Genomic DNA, 7,803 nt, shown 5'->3' on the forward strand with positions numbered 1-7,803 from the left:
GGGTGGTTTCATATGAACAAGGCTTTAGGCCTTGTTCATATGAAACCACTTTCAGGCGGTTTGGTGTGAACCGCCTGAACCGCGATTCGGGTAAAACGCATTCCCCACATCTGGTCCACGTGCCACACGTTCCTTTCAAACCGTGCTCGATCACGATTCGCATGATTCATATTCATTGTTGTTTGATGAAAATACGCACAGTAGCGTGTTATCAATGTCAGAGGTCAACGACCTGCTTGCTGGTGCCCCCCTCCCAGCGTACCTCGGCCGAATGCCGACGTGGTCCCGCCAGAGGCGGTGAAGCTCGTCCTAGAATGGGCACATGATTCGGTCATTTCTGCTCTTTACGTTGCTACCGTAACGTGAACTGGTGTCACATTGGAATCACATTGAGTTGAGACGCAAATCGCGATCCGGTGAAAAACCAATTCGAAACTACCTTCCGAAGTGGTTTGGGATCGAGGGGCTTTCAATGGGAATCCGGTCACTTGAATCCGGCTTCGGTGGAAATTAGATCGAAACCGATTACAGCGGTTTTCGGTGAACGGGGCCTTACACGATATATGGAATTTTGTCCGAAAGTACACATAAGCACCCCCATTCATCAACAGATGTCTTACCTTTATATGTGACTTTATATAATATTAACTTCCTATGTTATATTTTCTATCATTACCGTAGCTGTAAACCTGTTGAATTCTCGTGTTGTTTGCGGGACGAAGGTTCTTTCATCGAAAACTGGCTCTGTCTCTGAAGACGATAAAGCAATTAATAAGTTAATGCAATAAAAAAAAATATTTAAAAATGTGATTTTGTTTGTTGTTTTTCTGAAACCTATTTTCCAGTCAAAACTCAACCCCTTGTCACACATGGAGGGCTATGACCTCCCGAACACGACCGAACTCCCCTCAACCATGGTTAGGATGCGGAGTTGATCGGCAGCAAGGTCGGGTGTGGTTGGCTGGTGTTCGAGGGAAGGTTCTGAATGTGTGACAGGGGCTTCAGCCAACCTTGGTCGGCTGGTGTTCGGGGAAAGGTAACCGTTCTGAATGTGTGACAGGGGCTTCAGCCAACCTTGGTCGGCTGGTGTTCGGGGGAAGGTAACAGTTCTGAATGTGTGACAAGAGCTTGAATGCCCCAAGTTCTGCTGACCACTTCCCCTCTACTGGAACTGTATCTACCTCACCCCACTCGTTAAGTACTAGGTACCAGCTCTCCTTGGGATATTCTGGAGACGCAACTCACCTATTTCTCTCGTGGTGAATGTCAGCTCGAACTCAGTCCTGTGCCGAGCTAGATTGCCGTGGTTGATAACAAGTCGTAGCTGATTACCGGTACTAGCCGTGGAGATGTCTGGAATGGCTGGCTCTGGTAGATAAAAATTTTTGATATAATATGATTTGATACTGTAAGTTAATTTCTGTTATCATGATGATATGTTTTCACGAGTTATTATTTGGATTGTGTTTATTGTAACCTCCATGAAAATGGAGGTATTGCTTTTGGTGTGTCTGTCTGTCTGTGTGTGTGTATGTTTCCGCACATTTGTAGTCAGCATAACTTCATAACGCCTTTTTGGATTGTGATGATATTTGGTATGCTGGTAAGTCTTAGGAAGACGAAGGTTAAGGTAAAATATGGGCCTCCTGGTGGATGCCCTTGGTACTGCAGCAGAACTTCCGGTTTTGGTATCTTTTGTCCTGAACATGATATGGTCTTGACTTTTTGGTGACAGATAGCTTTTCCTGTCAGAAATAAATGGTGTGGGTGTGGTCCCCCTAGTAGCTTGTTCCAATAAGTCTAGACAGGAACAACGTATTTTCATCATTTTTGATATATAGGTAGCTGAGAGAAAGTTGTACATAATCAAAAGCAAATTATGCAAATGAGGACTTAATTTGCATAATTAGGAGGAAATTCTATAATTACAGTGTTTTCTATAATAGTAATGTTATACATGTAATCTATTTAATCTGTGGCACGCAGAACATCAACAGATACCAATTATGCAAATGAGTGTGTGTGTGTGTGTTTGTGTTTGTTTGTGTGTGGGGGGGGAGGGTGTTTGTGTAAGTGTGTGGTTGAGGGTATGTTCGTGTGTGTGTGTGTGGGGGGTGTTTTATTCTTCTGATATGAACTGTTCTGCAACAATAAATTTTTAATACCATATCAACAAAACGTTTTAGTTACATGTGTCCTTTTTGCTTTTGTTTGTTTCTGAGAGAGAGTGTCACTGTGTTAAAGGTATCTTTTCGGTAGGCACATACCTATCTGTTATGTGTCTATTTATTTATCATTCATAAGTTTGTGTGTCTAGTCAAACATTTTTCATAATGTATAAGTAGCGGCGAGAATACACGTTGTATATGAATTGAGTCCGCCGTCACTTAGTCTTTGTACTATTGATTATTAGTATATATTATTTGTTTTTTTTATTAATAAAAAATACCTGCTTCCTCAGAATCTCCGCAGAATGTGTCGATGATATTGCTGTTTGCTGAACTTCCATCATGGAAAGTCACAATGGTAGCGGAACAGTTGTGAGAACCTCGGCGCCACTGCCCGACATCAAAATTGATCTAGAACAGAAAGTCAATATACATGTATTATGTAAATGTGGAAAAACATTTTGCCCATCTTGATCAATTGGTCACAGTCGCACCTCTATTATGTAAAACTAATGGACTATGTATCAAAAGAAAAGTTGAAACTGATGAAACGACACGTTCTTGTGAAAAAGCTTTCTGCAAAAGACGCCTATAGCAAAAGTGCAAAGTACTGAACTTCCAGTCGGGAACTGCTAGGCTTTGGAGCAATGTACCGTCTTCCAAAGACGTAATATAACACGTACCGCTAAAGACGACTAAAGCTAGCCGTGTCACACATTCAGAACCTTCTCACGAACACTAGCTGACCAAGGTTGGCTGAAGTTCGGGAGCAGCCTGACTAGATTGAGGCCACATGTCCACCTACCTTTCTGTACGACTTGAATCGAATTTGAGTTAAATTGGAGTTGAATTTGACTGCAAGCCACGCCCCGACCTACTCCCTAGCACCTACAACCCACCTGCTAACCATGGCCAAACCTCACACCAGAATATTTTAAACATTTTGAAATATTCGTCTGACGCAGCCGAACTGTAACCGACCTGGCCGGACATCAGCCAACTCCCAACCTACTCCTAACCATAGTTTATTAGGGGAGTTCGGCAGTTTTCTGGACGCCATATTCTAATCTCCCAGCAGATCTTTCGGTGGGGGCAAGAGAGTATCAAATTGGCCAGTCTGTAACCATTTCCCCTTCGGTGGGCCACGGGGAAATGGTAACAGACGTCGACTGGCCAATTTAAAACTGCCCCCCCACCGAAAGATCTGCTGGGAGATTAGCCATATTCGGCTATGTGTGACAGACTCTGCATAGAATACATGATACACGTCACGAACCTGTATTTCGGCACCCTTACATCGTTTATCGGTAAAAAGAAAGGCCTTGTGGAAAGACTTACCAGTATTAACCTGTTTTCATCAGTCCGGATGACCCACTCACAATAGTCAGACGTCGCATCCGTTGCACTGCTCACCTCCCCCCTTACTCCGGTTAGATAATGCACACATCCGGCCTCTGTCAAGAAATCGGCAGCTTAGCTATAGTATCATTACCTTCACCATAGGGCTATACATTCAGTTTGGCTATGGTGTGGTGACTGTGCATTTATGTCATAGATCGATTTTTCATGATTTTTGGTAGGTAAGTTACCGATGGAGAGACGAAAGTGAAGTTCGAAATTTTGCCTACGTCACTGCAGTGGACCTTTTGTTCTTGCTTTTAACCACCTTAGTGTGGCACTATTGCGTAGGATGTCCGCGCTCAAAGACAATGTTGATTACACTTTGCCGATCGAAATCTCAGTTTACTTGAACATGTAACAACAACAAGGCAATCAGAATAGCAGATATGCTCGACACAACATATAGGAGCTGCACGTATAGGCACCTAATACACAAACACTCGAGATAACACACACACATACATACATACATACATACATACATACACAAGCGTAAGTGAGCGTACACAAACATACACATACTAAACACATTTACTAAACAAAATCAAATCAAATATACTTATCCGAGCTCGCTTACCTAGGACACCAGGATACGTAGGACACCAGGTCATGGCGCAGAACAGGAGACAGGCTGCGACAGAGCTGCCCTTCATCTTTAGCATTGTCAACACGCGCCCTGAAAACACGTCGTGATGTTTAGAGCTTATTCACCGTCAAAGCACCGCCGACATCTGGCTGGAGTGTTATGTACATGTCTTCGGTCACACTAGAATAAGAGCCACCCTTAGGGCATGTTCAAGAGGTATCAATTACAGGAAATACCACCTGCAAATGCAGGTAAGTGCAGGTAAGTGCAGATAAGACTGTGCATGTTATTCATGATGTCTACCTGCACCTGCACTGAGTTTACAGTATACTAGTACACGTAGGTGTTTGAGGATTTTTATTTGCCACATTGACTGCTACCACTACGTATGAAGTATAAAAGAAATAGTGGCAATGGTTTCTGAGCAGGTTTAGTATGATCCATAGTACCATAATTAGGACTGGTGCAGGTACAATTTCTTCAGTACTGGTTCATAAGTGCTGAGGCTGTTATTTACTGCCATTATAAAATTTGAAACTTAAACATTGACCGACATTTACTACCGTTGGTAAATACAGCTTTTGAGCTTTATGGAGGACATAGCTACGATACGGGAAAAACGTTCTGTAACATTGCGGATTAGCGTATACTACACACACTGTATCACTGGAAGAACTTACCTTATATGTCAATAAAATCGTTAATACAACAGTATGTGCAACGCACGACTCGACCTAACAATGGAATACACAATTACAATGACGAAAGGAATGACTAGATCTACAATTTCAATTCAAGAATACTTCGCAAATATGAACGAGTGGGGACTCTGAGTCAGAAACTGCCCAATGTAACGTTAACGAGATCGTATGTAGCCTCCAACAGGCCTTTCTACGGGAATACGGATCGTAGAATTCGGCAAAAAAGAGAGAAAAATTGGCCAAGGGAGTCCGGCCGCGGGGAGGTAGTAGTTTTTTCCCTCCCGCGCGGCCAGTCAAACCTACAAGGCGGCCAAATCTCCCCTGGCAATTATTCTCCTATATTAGTATATAGCCAGTGTAGTTAGAGACGAGATCGTATGCTGAAGCTAGGGTGACCGCTTTGGGTACATCGTTCTTTTCGTGCTTGTACGCCCCCTGGTAGCCTGGTGTCCACTCTATCGCAGACTCTCTATGGCATCATTTTTGTGTCAAAAATCTTTTCAAAAAAAGGTACCTTAAATTGAGGTAAATAGGTCTGCTATGCTCCCTTCAAAAGGGACGTTTTGAATGCACGACAGGGGCCTTACATAGGGGCCTTTATCATACCTTGCAAATTCCGTGTCAAAAAATCGTTTAAAAAAAAGGTACCTTGAATAGAAACAACTAGCATGTCACACATGGAAGTCCGTGTCCGTGTGCCCCCTATCAACCAAAGCAAGCCACCCCTAACGTAAGCCTGTCCCCCCCCTATTTCAAACATGGTTATGTACCACTTGAAAGCAAAGCATACTACCCCTAACGTACCACTTGAAAGCAAAGCATACTATATTTTAATCAAGTAATCCCCAGCGTAAGTAGAGACGGCGTAAACCAATCAATGTAGCACAGGTGAATCCAGACAGGTGGTAATTAGGGATGCCACGTAAGCAAGGGAAAGTAATAAAGGGGAGAACACAGGAGAATACAAGGAACTAGTCACACGTTCGGAACCAGGACACGACGCCGGAGGGATGGCCCAGCGTCCACGTCGATACGAGCCCACTTGGCCCACGTGCCGCGAGAACAGCCCCAGTCGCCTGCCCCGCCGACGGCCCCGCCTCAGCCGCCGCCACAGGGAGCGCAAGCCCTGCCGCCGAAGGCCCCAGTTCCGACTCGCCTGGTCCCGCAACAGCCAGGCGACCTATGTCAGCCAACGGGGGGCTCCGCGCCAGGCACCACCATCGGATGCACTACATGCACCATTTACCGATGGTATTTTACCCAACAACTGTTATGTGATTGGGCTTAGTCTCTCGTCAGCCATGTCTCCTTGTACATATATTGTAGTATTGTTACCGCCTTTCGCTTAGGTATGTGGCTCGGTTCGTACTGGCAATGGACGGAATTTGACATTGTAATGGGGAATTTGGCCACGTCATTAGTAATGGAGGACTTGGAGTCCGGTATTATTGACAACAATTGTGGAATGGATGGAATTTGGCCACGTAATTGGTAATGGAGGACTTGGAGTCCGGTACTGTGGAATGGACGGAATTTGGCCACGTAATTGGTAATGGAGGACTTGGAGTCCGGTATTATGGAATGGAAGGAATTTGGCCACGTCATTAGTAATGGAGGACTTGGAGTCCGGTATTATTGACAACAATTGTGGAATGGATGGAATTTGGCCACGTAATTGGTAATGGAGGACTTGGAGTCCGGTATTGGGGAATGGACGGAATTGGTACGCGTATGAAACCCACGTTTGAAACGTCGATTTTTGAACCCGGTTGCTACCTGGAACTTCTCGAACGATAAGACGATAGGAACACATCTAAGCCAAGTCATACCGCCACATACCCACATGGTATTGCCTTACATTTATTTTATTGTATTGTATGGCGTGAGGTCAACGCCTTTCCGTGGTGAATCGAAAGGGAAGACAGAAATCGCAACCGGACGTAAAGAAATAATAATACAATAAGAAGCACTGTCAGTCAACATCTAAAGCTTCTATTAAACGAGGTAGTCATATGCACTCTGGCGACCAGGTCATTCCTGAGCCTCAGTACCTGGGATGCTGACACGCCTCCTCTCCAGGGTTTAATGGTTTAATACTAACTCTAGCGGTCCACATGGACATACACGTTCTGACGTCATTACTTTCGTCACCAGTTCGTGCTACTGCCTTAGGAGATAGGGGTAAGGGACTAAAACCAGCCTCCCAACACACCTCCCAACTACCTAATGGAGGGGAGGCGCGTCAGCGCTGTAGGTCCCGTCCCAGAGGGACGAACGCATAGGGGAACAGTTAATAATTTTGTGGTCCAATGCTGAAAACGACCAAATACTTACGCTTGGGAGTACTAGTATCATGAAGATAAGGTTTCGGAATCCAGGAAAGTTGGGGAAGCAAACAAAGAGAAGCCTGGGAGCAAGAATAAGGATGGAAGGATAAGGTTTGGGTAGTAAGGATAAGGTTTGGGTAGTAAGGATAAGGTTTGGGTAGTAAGGATAAGGTTTGGGGAGTATTAAAGAATAAGGTTTGGGAAAAGGGAGGAGGTGGGAAGGAGGTGAAGGGGACGCCAGGAACACGGAAGGATAGATGTGAAGAGGAAGACGGAGAAGGTGCAGAAACGTCCGACTTCCACCCGATATCAATCCCCATACCTAACATGTGAGACGTCTCTACACAATAGCGGAGGGATACTTGATTGAGATAGAGCCATAAGCATACCACCCATGACGTAAGATGGTTATGTACCATTTGAAACCAAAGCAAGACACCCCTAACGAAAGCCTTAGTCCCCCCCATTTCAAACATGGTTATGTACCACTTGGCAAGACACCCCTAACGTAAGCCTGTCCCCCCCATTTCAAACATGGTTATGTACCACTTGGCAAGACACCCCTAACGTACCACTTGAAAGTAAAGCATACTACCCCTAACGTACCACTTGAAAGCAAA

General features: G+C 44.6%; 1 long non-coding RNA gene across 1 annotated transcript; it reads right to left on the reverse strand.

The window, feature by feature from the left end:
- Positions 1 to 672: 672 nt before the first annotated feature.
- On the reverse strand, positions 673 to 3,618 carry LOC109478463. The gene is made up of 4 exons (XR_002140728.1): positions 3,507 to 3,618; positions 2,450 to 2,579; positions 1,246 to 1,368; positions 673 to 750 (listed from the first exon to the last, which is right to left on the reverse strand). It is a non-coding gene; the product is annotated as an uncharacterized LOC109478463 (long non-coding RNA).
- Positions 3,619 to 7,803: the final 4,185 nt, after the last annotated feature.

This window comes from Branchiostoma belcheri, unplaced genomic scaffold (assembly GCF_001625305.1).
Source record: "Branchiostoma belcheri isolate BF01 breed outbred unplaced genomic scaffold, Haploidv18h27 scaffold44, whole genome shotgun sequence".
Taxonomy (NCBI): Eukaryota; Metazoa; Chordata; class Leptocardii; order Amphioxiformes; family Branchiostomatidae; genus Branchiostoma; species Branchiostoma belcheri.